General features: G+C 41.9%; 1 protein-coding gene and 1 pseudogene across 1 annotated transcript in view; both read left to right on the top strand.

The window, feature by feature from the left end:
- The window catches only part of STK3 (serine/threonine kinase 3), a 485,544-nt gene that overhangs the window by 35,392 nt on the left and 428,948 nt on the right, over nucleotides 1-21,204 (top strand). The window contains exon 2 of the mRNA XM_012000011.1: nucleotides 17,061-17,188. The gene's annotated coding sequence lies outside the window, so the exon portion shown is untranslated. The remainder of the gene's footprint in view (nucleotides 1-17,060; nucleotides 17,189-21,204) is intronic.
- LOC105553851 lies at nucleotides 1,819-2,918 on the top strand (annotated as a pseudogene).

Below are 21,204 nucleotides of genomic sequence, written 5' to 3'. Positions count from 1 at the left end.
CCCAGGCTGGAGTGCAGTGGCACAATCTCAGCTCACTGTAACTTCCGCCTCCCAGGTTCAAGGGATTCTCCTGCCTCAGCCTCCCAAGTAGCTGTGACTACAGGTGGTGCCACCACGCCTGGCTAATTTTTTTTTTGTATTTGTGGTAAAGACGGGGTTTCACCATGTTAGCCAGGATGGTCTTGATCTCCTGACCTTGTGACCCGCCAGCCTCAGCCTCCCAACGTGCTGGGATTACAGCCATAAGCCACCCCACCCAACCTTTGTTGATATTTCTATATACTTCTATTTGTGTTTGAAATTTTCTGTAATAAATTTTGTTTCTTTGTTTGCTTTTGAGACAGGATCTTGCTCTGTTGTCCAGGCTGGAGTGCAGTGGCATGATCATGGCTCACTGTAGCCTCCAAATCCTGGGCTCAAGCAATTATCTCACCTCAGCCTCTGGAGTAGCTGGTACCATAGGTGCATACCACCATGCCTGGCTAATTTTTTTTTTTCTTTGGTAAAGATGGGGTTATCCCTATGTTGCTTAGGCTGGTCTTGAACTCCTGGCCCCAAGGGATCCTCCCTCCTTAGCCTCCCAAAATGCTGGGATTACAGGCATGAGCCACCATACCCAGTCTGTAATAAATTTTTTGTTTTTAAGAAGAAAATACTATGTTGCAAATCGTTTGAGTAGAAGTGAAGGTGAGGTGGTCAGGAAAATTGGTAGAGAACATCTCTTTAGAGGTGATGGAAGACACTGACATGAAACATGCCTTTAAAAAGTTTGAATAAAATGTTTTCATAAAATATGTGAGTGGGAAAAGGCAATTTTAAAAAAAAGTTTTTTAATACATATAATTTTGTATATGCATTTTAAACTAAATTACTAAGTTAAATATTGTAAGAAGATAGTTAAACATTTCATCTGTGCTTCAGTGGTCAAAACGACTTGGCTGTCTGATGAGTGCAGCCCTAGGCTCCAAGTTCCTGACTGCCCTCCTCTCTTGTGGTGGCATTCCTGGAAGGCAGTGGATCTGGAAGCACCAGCGGCCGCCCCGCAGACCGTGAGAACTACTACTGCACAGGCACGTCCTACCTGACCATGGGGCAGGAGCACAACCACGCTGTGGTACGCAGAGCTGAGGCCTTCCATGCCGTGAAGGCAGCCAACGCTTCCAAGTTCTGCCCTCACAGATTTATTGTAGACCAGCTCAACCATCACAATGTCACCAAGAAAAGGCCCTAACTCTGAGCCATAACTCTAGATTTTATAGATCATGGTGCTGCCCTGTTTTTACCTATCCTTGGAACTGAAAAACTGTAGCTTCTACAGAAATGTGAGCCTTTGAACAGGGATCTTATTAAGGCTGTTAAATCAAGTTTAGTCTAAAGCTGCCTCCTTACATATTTTGATTTTGGCCTAAAGTTTTCTCCATGCATCATGAACTATAACAAGTGGAGTTGTAAACACACTGTAGCCTACACATGTGCCAATCTCTGAGTTTTGACCAATCATATATAGCCAACTGTTCAAACTGTGTTCAAATAAGGCAAACGCTGAGCTGTAACCAATCTGGCTGTTTCTGTACCTCACTTCCGTTTTCTGCATGTCACTTTCCTTTTCCTGTCCATAAATCTCCTTCCACCATGTGGCTGCCCTGGAGTCTCTGAGCCTACTCTGGCTCCGGATTTGTGAATCGTTCGTTGCTCAGTTAAACTCTTTTAAATTTAATTTTGGCTGAAGTTTTTCTCTTATCAAGACAAACGATTTTTTAGGGTTCTCTCTGATGCAGGAGTTACCTCTGCCGCTGCCATCCAGAGGCGCTTGTCAGGATGGTGAAGCTGTTCATCAGAAACATGCCCCAGGAGGCCACAGAGCAGGAGATCCACTCTCTTTTCAAGCAGTATGGGAAGGTACTGGAATATGACATCATTAAGAACTACGGCTTTGTACACACAGAAGACAAGACAGCGGCTGAGGATGCCATACACAATCTGCACTACTACAAGCTTCATGGGGTGAACATCAACATTGAAGCCAGCAAGAGTAAGAGCAAAGCTTCAACCAAGTTACATGTGGGTAACATCAGTCCCACTTGTACCAACAAAGAGCTTCGAGTCAAGTTTGAGATGTATGGTCCAGTCATCGAATGTGATATCGTGAAAGATTATGCTTTCATACACATGGAATGTATGAGGAGTGGTCAGAGGATGCAGTGGAGACCGTCAGGGGCCTTGACAACACAGAGTTTCAAGGCAAGATAATGCATGTGCAGTTGTCAACAAGCCGGCTTCAAACTGCCCCTGGGATGGGAGACCAGTGTGGCTGCTATCAGAGTAAGAAAGAAGGTCATTGGTCCAAAGAGTGCCCAGTAGATCACACAGGTTGTGTGGCAGACTTTACTGAGCAGTATAATGAACAGTATGGAGCAGTTCACACGCCTTATACCGTGGGCTATGGGGAATCCAGGTATTACAACAATGCATATGGAGTATCTATAAGCGATACTATTAGCAATGCTGGGTCTGCTTTTATGAGGCAGTAGCAACAGCGGCAGCAGCAGCTTCTGCATATAACTAGGCAGAGCAGACCATGTCCCATCTGCCTCAAGTCCAAAGTACAACTGTGACCAGCCACCTCAACTCTATTTCTGCTAATCCCTACGACAGACACCTATTGCCAAGCTCCCGCACTGCTGCCACTTCAGCTGCTATGGCTGCTGCTCCGGCCACCAATTCCTCCTATTATGGAACGGACAGGAGCCTTACCGCGTCGCGCTGCAACCATGCTCCCCACAGTTGGAGAGGGCTATGGTTATGGGCCAGAGAGTGAGTTATCTCAGGCTTCAGCAGCTACACGGAATTCTCTACATGGCATGGCCCGTTATGAACAGGAGCAGTATATGTACCGAGCCTGATGCTCAGCCTTTTAAAAACTGGAGGTAGAATAATTGTGGACTGAACCTCCGCTGCGGGCATATATGAGAACTTGCTCCGTGCGGTCCACTTTGCCAGGATATTTCCATTGCTTCACGTTTCAGTAAACAAAAGAAGTTTGTGACCAACTATGTTTTCTTTCTTAATTTAATTCTTCTAAGTTGACTTTTCTTTCCTCCTGATACTAGTCTCTGCAGCCTTTTTACTCTGTTCCTTATATTCTCAGCCTCTGAACAGTCCTGGGTAAAGATTATGCTGGCATCCCCTTTTTCCCGTGCATTGGAACCCCTCTTATCTTGCTTTTCCTAGGAGTTGAATACTTCTCCCTGCCTACCTGCAGCATCTCCTTTCTCTTTAAAATGACCGTGTAGTGGCAAGCAGCCTTTTATTCTTCTCTGTTAGTTCTGGACTCTAACGTTGAAGTTAATCTTCTGAAATTGCTAGAACCATTGGGGGTTTTGTTGATGTTTGTTTTTTTATATCTGACCTGTGATGGTGTTACAGTATTAGCTGAAATTTAGCCTTGTTTTACTCCACTCCTCCCATTTTTAAATAATTTTTTGACAAATAAACATTTCTAACACGTAAGAAAAAAAAAGACATAAACATGAGCATGGTGGTCTGCATATAGAATATCTGGGGCTCTAAACTCCCTAATATTTAAAAGTATAACCACGGTCCTATTGTGTTTCTTATTTCTTTAGGCCGATAGGAAGATATCAAGGTTTTCCTGTGTGACAGATGATTAAAAAGATATTTTGAATGAAAGCTGCAATAAATCTACAAACTATGATTTGGGGTCTTTGCTTAAGCATGAGATATTTGATGAGGACTTTATAATGTGACACTAGTTTTTATACCTTCTGTCAAAAATAATTGCCTAAGGCCAGGCACAGTGCCTTACATCTGTAATGCAGTGTTTGGAAGGCTGAGGCTAGAGGATCACTTGGACCCAGCAGTTGGGCTGCGATTGTGCCACTATACTCCAGCCTGAGTGACAAAGCAAGGCCCTACTTGAAGGAGAAAGAGAAGGAGAAGAAGGAGAAGAATAAGCGGAACTGCCTAAATTTAAGTGGAAATATAAGCTTTTTCAGTTAAACATACTCCTAAAAAATAGCATTTTCTTCTGGGAGTTGACTACTAAAAATAGCATTTTCTTCTGGGAGTCATTAGAAAAAAAATATCACCCCCATTGCTAAAAGTTTATTCAAGTTTTCCATCACCTGCCCATAAAAACTCAATTGTTTTAATATTTTAATCAGGATAACTTGGGACTGTATAATAATCAAAGTTGCTCACATTCAGACATATATAATGTAAGCAATTATGTGTTTTCATTCAGTGCATTCAATGTCATATCCTAGCCATTTCCCTGTGCTATAATGAAAGCGTAGTAAACATAATTTTCATGGCCCCTTAAGGTATTAGAGTCACTGAAAGAAGACCCACATGGCTAGAACACACTGAACGATGGAGATGCAGAAGGAGATGGTGCTAAAGAGGGGGTGGAGGCCAGAGTCTTTTAGGTTATGTTAGGGAATTTGGATTTCATCTTAAGTGAAAGGCAGGATAGTAGTGATTGAGAGGCTTGGGTTTTGCAGTCAGACTGACTGAGTTCAAATCTTAACTCTACACTGTTCTAGTTGTCAGTTTGGGCAAATTACTTAATTTCTCCAATCATCAGTTTCCTTATCTGTAAAACAGGATGATAATCACAGGGTTGTGAAGACTAAGGTAATGCACATGTGTAATACATGATAATCTCTGCAAAGTGCCTGACATATTGGCTATCATTAAGTGCAACGGGAACCCATTGAAGTGTTTTTGTGTAGGATAGTGACTTGACCCTGTTTACTGTGTTTTAAATGATCCCTGTTTCCATATGGAGGGCTCAGGGTGATTAGCTAGCTGGCTATCAGAAGAGAAGGCTTGGGCCAGGACGGTAACAGTGGGAAGATGCAAGAAATATTGTAGAGGAGGAATTGAGAGAGATTTTTGATCAACTGAATGGGGGTGGTGAGGGAAGAGGATGAATCAAAGATGACTTCTAGGTCTCAGGTATGCTTGAGCTACTGAGCAGATGGGAATCCTTGAGATTTACTAAGAGAGTAGCACTGAATGAAGGAACAATTTGGGGGAATGTGTATTGGGGTGTTAAGATCAAGAGTTTGGGACATGTTAAGTTACAAAAGATCTTAGAGACATTTAAGTGGAGATGTGTGTATCCATGGTATTGGACAAATAGGTCTAGAGCTCAGAAAAATCTGAGCTGAAGATAAAAATTTAGGATTAGGTATTTCAAATCATGGAAATGGATGAGGTCATCTAGGGAGAGGGAAAGTTCATAAAGAGGACAGAGCTTAGAGCCATCCCCTAAGGAGCTCTGACATTTAGAAGTCAAGTAGAGGAGAAATGGCAGACAAAGGAGGGAGTCATGGAACATCCAGAAAAGCAGAAGAAAGCGCGGGAGAGGATGGCATCATGGCAGCCAAGAGAATAGAGTGTTTCCAGAACCAGGGAGTGCTCAGTTGTGTGGAATGCTTCTGGAGCCTTCCTGGGGCAGCAAAAAGCCTCTTGTGTGTTGCAGGCCATTGCCTGCAAGTAAGGAAGTAAAGGGCACGTGTGAAGTCCGTCCTTCTGAGAAGGGTTAGGATTGACCCTTTGTCTTCTTTACTGCCCATTCTTTCCCAGCTTGCCTATTAATGATTTATTTGACTCACAGCAGTTTCACATTTCTGTGTAGGGATCAGCTCTACTTTGAAGGCTGAGGATTTCAGACAACTGAGAAGCTCTCACAGAACACAGAAAGCTGCCCTGACTTCCCCAGCTGCCTCTATCCCAGGCCACAGAGGCTTCGGTCATCCCGAGGGAGCCAGCGTGTAATGAGGCTGCCTGAGGGAGCAGGTGGGCACAGCCCACACATCCCAGCAGTGACCAGATCTGCCCTCTGAGCTACCTGGGAATGGAATTTCAGCCTGGGAACCCCTGCTGCTCCTGCAGTTGCAAGAGTTGCAAGAAAAGGGCTAAGGCAGGCATGATGTGCAGTCAGAGAGCCTAGCAGAGCCTTCCAGCTCCCAGGCTTGCTTCTCTCTTTTTCTCTCCCCTTTCACTTCTCCCTCTCTTAAACCAATGTAATCTCTAAGCATATTTCTCTAAAGCCATTGATTAACAGAAAATGTGAAGTAATGCTGTTTGGATGGGGAAGGAGAAGCCTCTAGTTAAGAATAACTATAGTTAATAAAAGCTTATTGTGAATAGTAAAAGCATAGAGGCTTTACAAGTGTTACCTCACTTAATCTTCACAATAATCCTCTGATTTAGGAATCATTATCCCCATTTTACAAATAAGTAAACAGAGGCTTAGAGAGTTAAGAACTTTCCTAAAGTCACATGGCGATAAGTGGTAGAGCTGAGGATTCTATTCTAGATTTCTCTCACACAGGGTCCAAACTCATCCAAAGGAGAAAAAATAATTCCAGAATGTTTCACTTATTTTGTGATTAAAGATGCTAAGTATAAATAGGATGTAGCATAGTATTCATATTATTTATGATATTCATATTTATGACAATGATAAGTGAAAAAATATAATATAAAACTACAGGCTGGGCGCGGTGGCTCCTGCCTATAATCCCAGCACTTTAGGAGGCCGAGACAGGCAGATCACTTGAGGCCAGGAGTTCGAGACTAGCCTGGCCAACATGCTGAAATCCTGTCCCTACTGAAAATACAAAAATTAGCTTGATGTCATGGCGTGCACCTGTAATCCCAGCTACTTGGGAGGCTGAGGCAGGAGAATCACTTGAACCCGGTGGAGGGAGGTTGCAGTGAGCCAAGATTGCACCACTGCACTCCAGCCTAGGTGACAGAGCACGACCCTGTCTCAGAAAAAAAAAGAAAAAAAGAATATAAAACTATAACAATCTTTTAAAAAACACGTGAGAAAACAGCAGGAGAAAATATACAAAAAACTATGTGTAATGTATACATACATCAAAATATCACATTCTATACTGTAAATATGTATAATTTTTGTCACTTATACCTCACTAAAGCTTGGGAGGGGAAACTATATATGTGTGATTGAATTTGGGGTGATTTTATATTATTCTACATTTTGTACTTGTGATAATGTTAAATTAGACTTCTTTAAAAAATGTTTTTAAAAAGCAGGCTGGAGGCCGGGCATGGTGGCTCATGCATGTAATCCCAGCACTTTGGGAAGCCGAGGCAGACAGATCACTTGAGGTCAGGAGTTTGAGACCAGCCTGACTGGCCAACATGGTGAAACCCTGTCTCTACTAAAAAAACAAAACTTAGCCGGGTGTGGTGGCGGGTGCCTGTAATCTTAGGTACTCGGGAGGCTGAGGCAGGAGAATCACTTGAACGTGGGAGGTAGAGGGTGCAGTGAGCCAAGAACGCACCACTGTATTCCAGGGTGACAGAGGGAGACCCTGTCTCATAAATAAATAAATAACATACTAGAAATCAAGGAAACCGGTTTGTGGCCAGCGGGACCCTTTGTGACTTCAGTATTTCATGTGTAAATTTATATTACTAGCCAAAAGTTATTAAGCAATCACTATGTTCCAGGCATGTTTACAATAAAACAAAATGGAAATCTCCCTACAGTTTTCTAAGGGAGGTATTATTATAGCTATTCTATAAATGAGGAAATGAAGTCTCAGAGAGGATGAATAGGAAAGGCAGTGGAGAGCTTCAGACCTGGCTCTGAATCTTGGCTTCCCTTCTACACGTTAACTGGCTATGAGAAGGTTACTATCTCAGAGACTCAATAATTTCTACCTCCCAGGGTTCTTGTAAAGAGTAAATGTGATTATGCATATCATGCCTTGGCACAGAATAAAGTACAATTATCCCCCAGCATCCATGGGAAATTGGTCCCAGGACTCCCCATGGATACTAAAATCCAAGGACGCTCAAGTCCCTGATACAAAGTGCTGTCATATTTGCATTTAACCTATGCATATCTTCCCATACTTTAAATCATCTCCAGATTACTTGTAATATCCAATGCAGTATGATGCTATATAAATCATTGTTATTAATATAATGTATTATTTCGGGAATCACAACAAGAAAAAAAGTCTGTATATATTCAGTATAGATACAATTTTTTTCCCAGATATTTTTGATCTGAGGTTGGTTGAATCCAGATATATGGAACCCATGGATAAGAAGGGCCTACTGTGCTTGATGAACTGTAACTACTATTAATATTAAGCACTTTGCAAAAAATTTGCAAACTGGGGAAGGCATAATAGGAATTCAATCCTAGGGCTGTATGAAAGCAAAGTCTAGGCTCCTTTCCCCATGAAGTGCTGTCTGGGTGATCCTGTGGCATCTTCTGTGCTATTTTCCGGGTGTAACAGTTATGATCCTGACATTCTTAAATCTGCTTTTGAAATGATAGTTGAAAACATAGTGCCATATTTTGTTTCTTTTTATTTATAAAAGTGTATCTCTTGTCAAAGGCCTTGGACTCAAGGGTCAGCCCCTGATTTCTCTGCTTAAGTGAGATATGTGGGCTAGCACACTCCAACCCATTCTGGAAAGCACACTTGTGCCTGGATCCCAGGAGAGGGGACTGGGAACTGGTCCACAGGCTGGAGATTTTGTTACTGGCTATGGCCGAGCACGTACCAGGCAGGCTGTGTTTGAATTAGCTACATGTCAGAAGGTTATAAAACACTTTTATTCCCTGTGTCCTCTTAAAAATATTTCTTTCATTTTAAATACTGGAGGAACACTACATTATGTTTAAGATCTCTGGATCCCAAAAATTCTTTAGGGGAGTTGGTTTTCTGCCATTTGTGTAGTTAGCCTCTTCTCTAGGTCTTCTTTCTGTATGCGTTTCTACTGTGCAGAAAGATTAAGTTACTGCTAAGTGAATAATGTAATCTTTCATTCATGTTGCACATTTCTTAATGCTCTTTATGATGATTGTCAGTATTTGGTTAATTCACATAAAATGTTTTAGAAATGGAGAGAAAAGAGTTTATGGGAGTGTAGGTTATGCCACACCTGCAGCCCCCTTCTCTGAGAATGATGACCCAAATCAGTTATTTCCTACATAAAGTGGCTTGACTATTCCCTGAGTGAAACTGATCCTGTTGTTTTGGCCCCAGCTGATTAGACCAGGGATTGGTGTCCAAGCCAAAGACAATCATGTGGAAGCCGGGTATGCAGGAGGTTAAAAGCCTCAACAGAGTTTGTTGTGAAACTCTGCCCGACTGACAGAGTCTGTTCGATGGGGATAAACTGACGAGGCTTTCACACAAAGAAGGGTAGTCACGCTTCGTGGCAGGAACTGTTGTGCCAGTTCTCCATAAGGTCTGGCATAGGGCCTGGCTGGGAAGTCCAGGAACCCAGATTACAGCTAGGGACATGGAGGATGAACTCCACACCCACAGCAACCTGGTAATCTGAGTGCTTCTTCGCCTAGCAAACCTGAAGAACATCCCTAATATTGACCCTCAGAAACAATATAATCAAGTCCCTTCTAATGAATGAGGAAAACTGAGGCCTAGAAGACGAAAGGACCACATGGCTAGTTAGTAGTGCTCCTGGGGGAGAAGAGCTCTGATTTCTTGATTCCTAAAGTGGTACTTCAAGCTGTAGGGCTGTCTCGTGTTTTGATATGGTATGGTGATCCTATCAGCATGCTTTGAAAGATACAAATTAATAGTTGTCTTAACATTTATTCATTACGTATGCATTTATTTAATACCTGCTAAGTGGCAACAGCTGAGCCAAGAATCCAGGGGAAAGAAGAGAAAATATAGGCCTTAGCTTCCAGTCATTTATAATCAAACTGAGGAATCACACACATCAAACTACTTTATAATTAAGTGCCAATGTGAATGTATAAAATGATGGAATAAGGGCTGTATTTACTGCAGAGGATAAAAACACATTTCTTTTGAGTATCAAATAATAGGATTGATAGTGGTTGACCAATGTGATGCATGGAAACAAACTGTGGAGCTACCAAACTCAGAGGAAAGTCAGACTGATGGATTGGGATTGATTGGTCATGCCTGCCATGTGGATGCTGGAAGTGTGTGTTCTGTGTTGTTTTCAGGTTTCTAGTGGAGGTGGATCCGTTTTTTCTTTTCTTTTCTTTCTTTCTTTTTTTTTTTTTTGAGACAGGGTTTCTGTCGCCCACACTGAAGAGCAGTGACACTATCAGAGGTCACTGCAGCCTCCACCTACTGGGTTCAAGCTATCCTCCCACCTCAGCCTCACGAGTAGCTAGGATTACAGGCATGAGCCACTACACCCGGCTAATTTTTGTATTTTTTGTAGAGATGGGGTTTCACCATTTTGCCCAGGCTGGTCTCAAACTCCTGACCTCAAGTTATCCACCAGCCTCTGCCTCCCAAAGTGCTGGGATTACAGACATGAGCCCCTGCACCTCGTCCACACATTTTTGATGCAAGTAATAGCCTAGGCAAAGACTTGAGTGTGTATGTTTGAAGGGTAGTGGGGAGGCTAGACTTGGTCAATTCAAGAATGTAGGCAGATAATAGAGGCAGGTAATAGAATGACAAGTAGAAATTTTTAATTTTACCCTATGACAAGGCTACTGTTTGTGAAACTATGTGAAATGAAGGCACCAGTTGGACACTACCACTCCTCACGAAGGGGGTGTGTTGGGATATGAAGTAGGAGTGGGGTTAGGGAGGGGACGAGATTCTGGGTGCCTCTCACTTCTATAGCACAGCACTAGTTTGTCTATTTAATACATTGTGATTTTGTATAAGAACATTTTTTGCTTTTGAAGAAACAGTTTTTTGCTTTCATAAAGCAAGCTTGAAAATCACTAGTTTAAGCAACGGAGGGTCTCTGGAGATTTTTCTCTCATGAATTTGATGCTTTAGGAAGATTAACAGGGTACTAGTTTGTAGATGGGATCTGAGAGGGGTGTTAGGGTACTGTTGCAATATTCAAGTGTAAGGAGACAAAGTTCTGTTTTAGGATGAAGCAGTTGTATCAGGGCAGAGATGATTCATAAAGAACTATTTCGGGGCATGGCTAGGGAGGGAGAAGTAGTCCCTATCCAAGGATATAAATAATTTAAAATGAAATCATGCTCATCTCAGAAATTTGAACTCTATCAAATTAATAATCATCTAGGCTATAAATTTTATGAGGGTAGAGAATTATGCCTGTCTTATTTTTCTGGTGCCTGAGACATAGTAGTATTCAATAAATGTTTGTTCCCTAAACAAATAAACAAAAATCAGATGTAATCATTAGGATAATTTCTGCTGCCAGTGGAAGTCTTGACCTCAAATTGGCTTGAACAACAAGGATACTTATCGTTTCACACACCTGAAAGATCAGAGGTAGAGTAGGTTCCAGGATCAACACAATCAGCAGCTAACTGGCATCATCAAGGACCCAAGTTCTCTCCCCCTCTCCACTCAGCACCCTTGGCATTGGCTTCCTCTTGAGGCTGATGCTTCTCATGTTGGAGGATGGCTGCCTGTATCCATCAAGCCATATGCTTCTTTGTTTAAGGACAGCAGCATAGAAAGGAAAACCTTTCCCCTAAACAGATCATACATCCTTACTTCCCATTCCCATTCTCATGCAGTAATCAGTCAAAAGAATGCCTTGTCCTGATTGGCCGAGCTCAAATCCAGTCTACCCCTGGGGCTGGGACTAGAACCACTTCCTCTCCATGCTGGAGGAGGGCGTGTTAGATACACAGACAAAATTTGAGTCTAGTAGAAAGAAATAAGGGGCATGGGTGCTGAGTTGAGTAAATTTGTCAGTCAGTGTGCGGTTTGAGGACCAGCAGCCTGAACATCACCTTCGGCCTTGTTAGAGATGTAAGATCTTAGGGCTTACCGTAGGCCCACCAAACCAGAGTCTGTTTTAATAAGAGTCCCCAGGTGACTCATATGCGAATAACATTTGAGAAACATTGCTCCATACCATACACTTTAATCCCTTTGTGGCCCTTTACCTGGCACAGGGAGCGGATAGACATCTATGTCTTCTTTCAGACTCAGGTGTGAAGAATGATCTTCAGTGCCATTGCTCTTGAGTTCCCATGCCATTTTGTTCCGATTTCTGTTATATATCTTTATCCCATTGCATCATAGTTATTTAAAATATCCAGAATCCCCAAGCACCTAGCTTAGTACTTGGTACTAAAAGGTACTCAATGAGTTCCTATCCATTCGTTCATTTATTCAACAAATTTTTATTGAACATCTATGCTACCTGGTGCCATTCTAGATTTTGGGGACACAACAGTGGACAGAGCAGTCAAAGACCTCTACTTCACAGAGTGTAAATTCCAATCACAGGAGTAAGGTATTTAAAGTTACATTATTTGTTATATTAAGTATATAACTGTAGAGTGAATGAATTAATTGAACACATATTTATGGAGTACCTACTGTATGTTGGGCACTGTTAAAAGCACAGGGATAATATCCGTGAACAGAAATCCCTGTCTTCAGTGGTGCTTACATTCTAGCAGGATTTGGGGACAGAATGAGAAATAATAAGTAGATAGGTAAATTATGTAGCATACAAGAAAACAATAAATGCTATGGAACAAACAGAGCACTTTAAGGGGGAATCAAGAATGCTGGGGCCATAGAGATGAAATGTTAAATGTAGTAGTCAAGGTGGCCCTCACTGATGAGGTGACAGTTTGTGTTCTAGTGGGAGGAGTGAGTTTTCTGCCATGTGACTAGGAGAATAATGGTGTACTGGAAAAAGTTAGGATGTTGCAGCTGTGGCTCAGATATTTTTCTGGAGGAAGGTAAGATAACAAGGTAGTTTGGGATTGTTGGGTTGAAGTGATTGGTGAGCTATCCAAAGGAAAATGTTCTATAGACAATGAAATATGTGGGGGTGGAGTCTGTTTATGAGGTCGAGGTGGATATATTAAATTTAGGCATCATCAGTATGTAGAATTCGTTCCCCAAGGAAAGAAGAGAGACGGAAAAAAATCAGGGCTCACGTCTGAGGCTTAGAAAATACCCCTTATCATGGGACAGAAGGAAGAAGATATTTTTGTATTGCCCAGAAACATCACTGGGTGATTGACTGAGGTCAGTAGTAAAACAAACAAACAAACCAGCGAACACATTTTACATCTTATTTTTCCATTGTACTGATTATAGATAAAAGAGTACACTTGGGGAGGAAAATACCTGAAGCATGGGCTGCTGAAACTTTAATACTTTTCTGAAAGGCTGTGATAAGCAAAAAATTACTCATAACCATCTGTGACTAGATAAGTTTGGTCAAATTGGCCAGGGCGACACAGGCTGTCCAGTACACTCTGCCTTGTTCTTGCAGCTTCTCCATGGCATAGGCCTGGGACTATGGCCAGGCCTGAGTGGCAGGAATTGAGCCAGCCGTGGGTGGAGCCACAGGCCAAGTGCGGGTACTTCACTGTTCAACCCATGCAGAGGAACCAACTTTTCTTGGTGGTGACCTTGGGGATGAAATCAGGGACAGAACTCAAGCTTTGATTGCTTTTCTTTTTCTTTTTCCTTCCTTTTCATTTCCTTCCTTTTCTTTTCTTCTTTTCTTTTCTTTTTTCTTTTCTTTTCTTTCTTCACAACTCTTGCTCTGTCACCCAGGCTGAAGTGTAGCGGCACAATCTCGCCTGACTGCAACCTCCACCTCCTCAGTGCAGGCAATTCTCCTGCCTCAGCCTCCTGAGTAGCTGAGACTACAGGTATGCACCACCATGCCCGGTTAATTTTTTGTATTTTTAGTAGAGATGGGGTTTTACCATGTTGGCCAGGCTGGTCTCAAACTTCTGATCTCAAGTGATCCACCCGCCTTGGCCTCCCAAAGTGCTGAGATTACAGGCATGAGCCACTGCGCCCAGCTGCTATTTTCTTTTTATCCATAAAGGACCCCTATCTAAGCAATCCCAATAGTGCCTGTTCTTACCTTCCCTCCCAGTGCCTTTCTCTCTTGGCTAACCATTGCCTTTATATTGTCCCCCGGTTTTCTAGAGCCAATTCTGCCTTTATTTCATTAACCCTCTCAAATATATTCTTAGAGAGCTGTAGTATGAAAAATCATACTGAAGTGTGAATTACCAACATTGTTAATAAAAGATAAGACATTTACTGGAATTCACTTGTTCATTTAGTCAACAAATATTTATTGACTGACTACTATGAGACAAGCATTTGCTAGGTCCTGGAAATAAAGCAGTGAGTAAGTAACAGTTCTGGCATTTGTGAAATACATAGTCCTAATTCGGAAAGAATCAGAGAGAGTCAGGTAGATAAAGCTTACATGGTAAGAAAGTGCTAAAATAGGGATAAATTTAGGGTCATGCAGTCTTTGAGAACAAAGGTAGGAAAGCGGGGAGAGTGTTCCAAGCAAAGGGGACAATGTGTGCAAAGGCCTGGAAGCAAAAATAAGGGACTAAGAAAAGGTGAGTGCACTGACGGGGAGGCAGTGGCATAGGAGAGCCCGCAGTGGTCAGCAATGGCCAGAGCATAAGGGCTTGTAAACCCCATTAAGGAATCTGGACTTCATTCTGAGGGCCTTGAGAACTCAGCTAATGGTTTTAATCTGGGGATTGTCATAATCAGATCAGAATCTTAGAAAGATTACATTTGTTGCAGTTGCAGTGTGGAGAACAAATTGGAGGCACAGAGACAGGTCAGGAGGTAACCACAGTCATCCTGGCAGGAGTTGGCGGTGACCTGAGCTATGTACTGTCAGAGGGAATGAAGATAAAGGGACAGAGTCAAGAATTAGGAAGGAGGAATTCATGATTGATTGAATGGGGTCAGAGAAGGAGAGAGAGGAGTCAAGGATGATTCCTAAGTCTCTGACTGGGATGGAAATACTCCCTAATGGTAGAATTGCAGGCATCCGTGACCTGGGTCTATAGCATAGATTTTTTTTTTTTTTGGGTGGAGTGCGTGCTTGTCACACTTAAAATCACATTATGCAAACAGCTGCCTACCCCAAATATTTACCTTTGAGTATCGCTCTGGCACTCATTTTTACTTACTGGCACAGGGAGGTCTTTTGTCATGCTAGGACTGGGAGTGTTTGTGGCCTGAGTACTTTCAGAGTCTAGTGAAGGACCACAGAGTATATCCTAGAATTATTCAGGGTATTGGCAGTTTTCACCTAAATAGATGGTGACTTGAGTCCAACCCCCGGCCCTCACGTCGTGAAGTTTCACTTTTATGCAATCTCTTTTCCCTCTAGATCCCATCCTTCCCGCCTCCTGTTTACAGTGGAAGCACTTGACAGCTGGAAGTCTTAACAGTGTGACATACTGAATTGAATCAGCTTTCTTTTACTACTGTTTATATCTGAGCACTATGTATCTCTCTCTCTCTCTCTCTTTCTTTCTCTCTCTCTCTCTTTCTCTCTCACACACACACACAGTTTTATTTAAAGATAAAATCTGCACAACTTACAAAACTTTTAACAAAACCCCAGCCAACCTAAATTGCAATCCCTGCTATGTACATATCGACAGTGCTATACCATAGATATTTAAGTGTTATACATCTAAAGGAATCTACCTAGAAATCATGAATTATCATTAAATATGTTTTATAAAAATTCTCATTATAATTTATAATATAACAATGGATGGTTAATGTTGCACATAAAGAGTGTTGGAGTCATAAATGAGAATACTTGACAAAGCAATGAGATTTAGAAAGAAAAAAAGTGCACCTGGTCTGCCTTAAATGCTTCTTAAAAGACTCTTTCAGGAAAGTTCCTGCAAGTGAATTAAGTCTCTGTTTCTCTGGGGGCTGCCAGCACTTTCTTTGGCCAATACAACAGCTGCACCATGCGGTGCTGAGCTGCAAAAGGCACAGCACGTGGCTGTGGTCACTGCCCCAGCCCTGGCAGACTGACCTTCAGAGGCTCTTAGCTGGCACATTTAACAACTGTTAGGAGGCCAGATTTTTCACTTGTGCAACAGTGTATAAACCATTTGCTTTCAGCAGTCCATGTTAACTGAGTAGAAGGCATTTGTAAGTCGGACAGCATGACCATCTTTCAAGTTAGGCCTCTTAGTTACTGGCATTGATAACCATGCTCAAGGCTAAGACGATAAAATGATATCGTTCTTCAATTCAAGGACAAACACAATGCCAAGCTGACTGGTGTTTTAGAAGATGTATCTTTACCAAAATAATAGTTTATCTGTACATCTGTGCTTTCAGATAATGGATTGTTGTGAACCCTGGCCTAAACTCCTGAAGAGTTTCACATCTCTGGAATTAGAAAAAGATATAGTTTTATAGGTGTTTTCTTTTCTTCTTCAAGGGATTCTTGTTGCTGAATTATGTGTTCTACCAAGGCCTGTGGTGGAAGAGGGTAGGTTTGTGAATTAGAAAGGCCCAGTAAAAACTTTTATTTATGTGACCCCTGGTGGCTGGTGGGAGTGATTGGTAAGCCCAGACAATTTTTCTTAAAGGCTAATTTCCTTCTAATAACAGAGTAGCAGATTGATGCCTGGGTCTGGTTGGTGTTTCCTGAGATTCTATTGTTGCTTGCTGTCACATAGACAAGGTACATAGAAAAGTAAATAAATGGGTCTACATTCATTAATGTATCCTCCAGATATTGTGATTAAAGTCTGCTGTGGCTATTGGCTGCCCCATTTTGACTGCCTGTCTTAGGTACAAAGACATGAACGAAAGCGAGAGTAGGAATTCCTGGGTTGGGAATTATACTTTTACCAATGCAGAGGAAATGAAAAGGTAGAAGGCTGTGGAGAAATTGGGATGAATCAGAATCATGTTGGCTTCTTTGTTCCTTGTCAAGCCCAGGTGTCCCATTTTACTCCAGCAAGGGCCAGAGCACTGGACTGGGAGCCAGGACAACTGGGTACTTTGTCCCAGCACAACCATGGACTCACTGGGAGACTGCACAAATTGATTCCCTCTAAGCCTACATTTCCTCAGTGGGAAAATGAAAATGCTGGACAAGGCAGTGCCAGTTTCTGGATCTTCCGGAACTAGTTGCTTTGCCTTTTACTATTCCCCACACTGCTAGAGATGGCTGGGGTCTTCTCCTTAGAGGTACTTCTAGTTCAAAGCTTGCAGAAATCAGTAACCGTGTGCCTTCTTTTCCAACAGATTTGGAATTGACCATGTAGATAATCTCCATCAGCAGTTCTTAAAGTAAAATCCAGAACCAGTGGAACTTGTTAGAAATGCATATTCTTTGGACCCCCTCCAAATCTGCTGAATCTGAGATTGTGGAGGTGCGGTTCAGCAATCTGTATTTTAACAAGCCCTGAATTCAGGTGATTCTGACGCATGCTAATATTTGAGACCACTGATCTAAATGAAATATAATGCATTTGTTGAGGGTAAAAAGCACTGGACTCTTGTTCTATTATACCTTGCTGATCTTGGTCCCAGTTGGTATTTTTATCTTTTAAAACATGCCCAAGGACACTGGAGATAAGATGAAATTTGAAATGAGCTGAGTCAACTCTGTATGTCAAAAGGTTGTCACATTTAAACGTTTCTGCTTTTCTGGTGGGGGACAATTACAGAGTGGTTTAAAATATAGCCCCAGGCCTGAGCAAAGAGAACTTTGGGAAATGTAGTTTATTTATTTATTATAGGAGTGCTTTGCAGGGGAGGGAGGTTTCTGGGAACTGTCTCCCTGGAGAGGTATGAAGTTTTCCAGGGCACCCCAGACTTGGCTGAAAGAGAGCCATTTCTGCTGTCGCTGGCAGCAACTCTCTGTAAAAGCCCATGCATTTTATCTTTGCGTGTTTGTTTGTTCTGCCTGTTGAACACTGGCTCTCATACCATCTTGTTCTGTAATTCAAAACTGACTTTTTAATTAGGTCTGAAAAGGAATGGTTCCCAGGCAATTCCTTTACAAAACTGGTAAGGACAGTTGCATTTGCTTTGACTTGTTTTGATGTAATTTGTCTGAGAGGGCTGCAGGGTCGCTCTGTTTTAAGTTATATTGGGCTGGCCTCTCCCCTGTGTTTGTAGTGGGAGGGGAGGAGGGCTGAATTCTGTTCTTGGGAACTTTGTGGGGATGAGGAGAAGATCCTGGCAGATTTTTCTCTTTCATTTTTAGACAGTAAACTGAATTGGTTCATGTGTTTAAGTCCACCTGGCTCAAGTTTAGCTGTTTGGCCAGAGGAAAAGGCTTAAACAGCTAAATTACAGGGGCCATGGGGCTGCAAGAGAGCAGACTGGAAATGGTGACTGGTGTGCTAGTTCAAAATTTCCCTTTTCAGGTTCTATCTAACACAGACTGGAGACATTCTAGTTAATTTGCATACTTGAAAGTTCGGATTCTAACCTGACTTCTTGATAGAGAAAATTACTACATTTTTGAATTCCTTTTTGCTTCAACATCCGGGTGTGGGACCCTCAGGAGGCCTGGAAATCAAGGATGCAGTTGCTACCAGAGCAACCTCACTTTGTTTTGGTGGTTTACACTTTTATTTAAGATTTACTTTGGAGAAAATGTTCCACTGCTTTACAAAGTTTGAAAACCACTGATTCAGACTGGGGGTGTCCAGCCCAACCTTGGCCCTATAAATCAGGTTCGTCTACTCCCTCCTAGTCCACAGAGCAAGGCTCAGACACAGGAGGCACTGGGACCACTCCTCCTCAGCTCCTGTGCTATTTGATTTTTCCCAATAGCTTGGACTTTATTTATTTATTTATTTATTTTAAAAATTTTTATTTTTGAGACAGAGTCTCTCTCTGTCGCCCAGGCAGGAGGGCAGTGGTGCGATCTCGGCTCACTGCATCCTCTGCCTCCCAGGTTCAAGCGATTCTCCTGCCTCAGCCTCCTAAGTAGCTGGGATTACAAGCACGCACCGCCATGCCCAGCTAATTTTTGTATTTTTAGTAGAGAGAGGTTTTCACCATATTGGCCAGGTTGGTCTCGAACTCCTGACCTCAAGTGATTTACTCACCTTGGCCTCCCAAAATGCTGAGATTACAGGCGTGAGCCACTGCACCTGGCCCCCAATAGTTCAGACTTCAGATCCACCTCTAGACCCACATTCAGCCATCCCTCTGCTTCCCCCCAACATGTGAATACTCACTCAGGTCTCCAACTGTCTGGCATCTTGTCACATTGCTAAGCACCTGCTTCAGAGACAGAAAGGCCAGCAAATGCCTCGAGCCATATGTTCTCCATAGCTGCTTGGCTTTGTAGTACTTTGTCCAGGTCTACATAACAGGTCTTCTTAGTGGCCTTGTCCAGAATGGAGTCACCCCTGCTGATTGCTCCTTGCTCTGGGGTCATCTCTACTACTGTGGTTTCGCAGAAGTCTACTATCAATAGTTATCTCATGTACATCTATTTTCCAGTTTCATATTTTTACAGTCATCTCAATTTCTATGGTCTCATACGGGGGTGGGGGTGTGTGTGTGTATGCTTTTACGTTTATAATCTTTTCATTTCTTTACTCCATTTAGTGGGATTTCAGAAGTAAATGAAGGCAAACATATATGCTGAATGTTGTTTTACTGGAAATAACTTATATTGCATAAAATAAGTTTTTATTTTGATGCCATTATAGATTCACAGAAAGTTGCAAAAATACAGGTTGAGTATTAATTATCCAAAATGCTTAGGACCAGAAGTGTTTTGGATTTCGGATTTTTTCAGATTTTGGAATATTTGCATTATACTTACCAGTTGAGCATCTCTAAACAAAAAATCCGAACTCCAAAATGATTCAATGAGTATTTTCTTTGAGCGTCATTTCAGCATTCAAAAACTTTCAGATGTTGATTCGGGGGAAATGGATGGTTGTCTCTGTACTGAACACGGACAGACCTTTTTTTGGTCATTATTTCCTAAACGATACACTGTAACAACTATAACATGGCATTTGCATTGTATTGGGTATTATAAGTAACCAAAAGATGATTTTTTTTTCTTTTTTTGGAGGCAGAGTCTCGCTATGTTGCCCAGGCTGTAGTGCAATGGTGAGATCTCAGCTCACAGCAACCTCCGCCTCCCAGTTCAAGCAATTCTCCTGCCTCAGCCTCCTAAGTAGCTGGGATTACAGGTGCACACCACCATACCTGGCTAATTTTTGTATTTTTAGTAGAGATGGGGTTTCACCATGTTGGCCAGGCTGGTCTCAAACTGCTGACCTCAGGTAATTCACCCACCTCGGCCTCCCAAAGTGCTGGGCTTACAGACATGAGCCACCGTGCCTGGCCCAAAAGATGCTTTTAAGTATTCAGGAGGATGTGTGTAGGTTATATGCAAGTACTCCACCATTATGTATAAGGGACTTAAGCATTTGTGGATTTTAGGGTGTCCTGGAACCAATCTCCTATGGATAATGAGAAATGACTGTTTCTCTCTTTTTCTGGGCACAATATTTTTTAAACTTTTTAAATTACAAAAGCAGTGTAACGATGTTGAAATATCCAAAGAAAAAGTTAATATGTATTTCTTTACTCCCAGGGCAACCACTTGTAACAGTTTAGCATGGGTATGCCCTCATTTCACTCCATGTTATCCTAATGTTGCATGTAAATAATTGGCCTAACTCATCCCTTACTGATGAGTATTTATATTGCTTAAATTGTTTTGCTCTTGTAAATACATTGCACTGAACATTTGTTTTAATAAATTTCAGGTTTTGAGCATTCAGATTTCAGGTTTTCAGATTAGGGTTGCTCAACCTGTCATGTGGAGGTTTCACGTATAGTTCGCCCAGATTCCGCCAATGCCAAAATCTTACCAACTCTAGTACAGGATCAGAATTAGGAAGTTGACATTGGTACAGTTGACAGATCCTATTCAGATTTCACCAATTTTAGATGCAGTTGTGTGTGTGTGTGTGTGTGTGTGTACGTGTACATAGTTCTGTGCAATTTTATCTAGTGTAGACATGTGTGACCACCACCACAATCAAGATACAGAACTGTTCTACCATAAAGATTCATTATACTGCTACCTTCTAGTCATGCCTTTCCCCCTCTTCTCACTCCCAACCTCTGTAAATCACTAATCTGTTCTCTATGTCTATCATTTGGTCATTTTGAAAATGTTATATAAGTGGAATCATACAATATGTATTTGATATTGGCTTTTTTCCCACTTAGCATATTTCCCTTGAGATCCATTGAGGTGTTGTGCATATCAATAACTTGTTCCTTTTTACTGCTGAGTTGTATTCCACGATATAGGTGTTCCACAGTCTAACCATTCGCCCAACTGAAAGACATTTTAAATGTTTCCAATTTTTGGCTGTTACAAATAAATGCAATG

The sequence above is a fragment of the Mandrillus leucophaeus genome, unplaced genomic scaffold (genome assembly GCF_000951045.1).
Source record: "Mandrillus leucophaeus isolate KB7577 unplaced genomic scaffold, Mleu.le_1.0 Scaffold611, whole genome shotgun sequence".
NCBI lineage: Eukaryota > Metazoa > Chordata > Mammalia > Primates > Cercopithecidae > Mandrillus > Mandrillus leucophaeus.
Note: the sequence above shows the minus strand (reverse complement) of the source record. Positions and strands in the feature narration are given on the sequence as shown.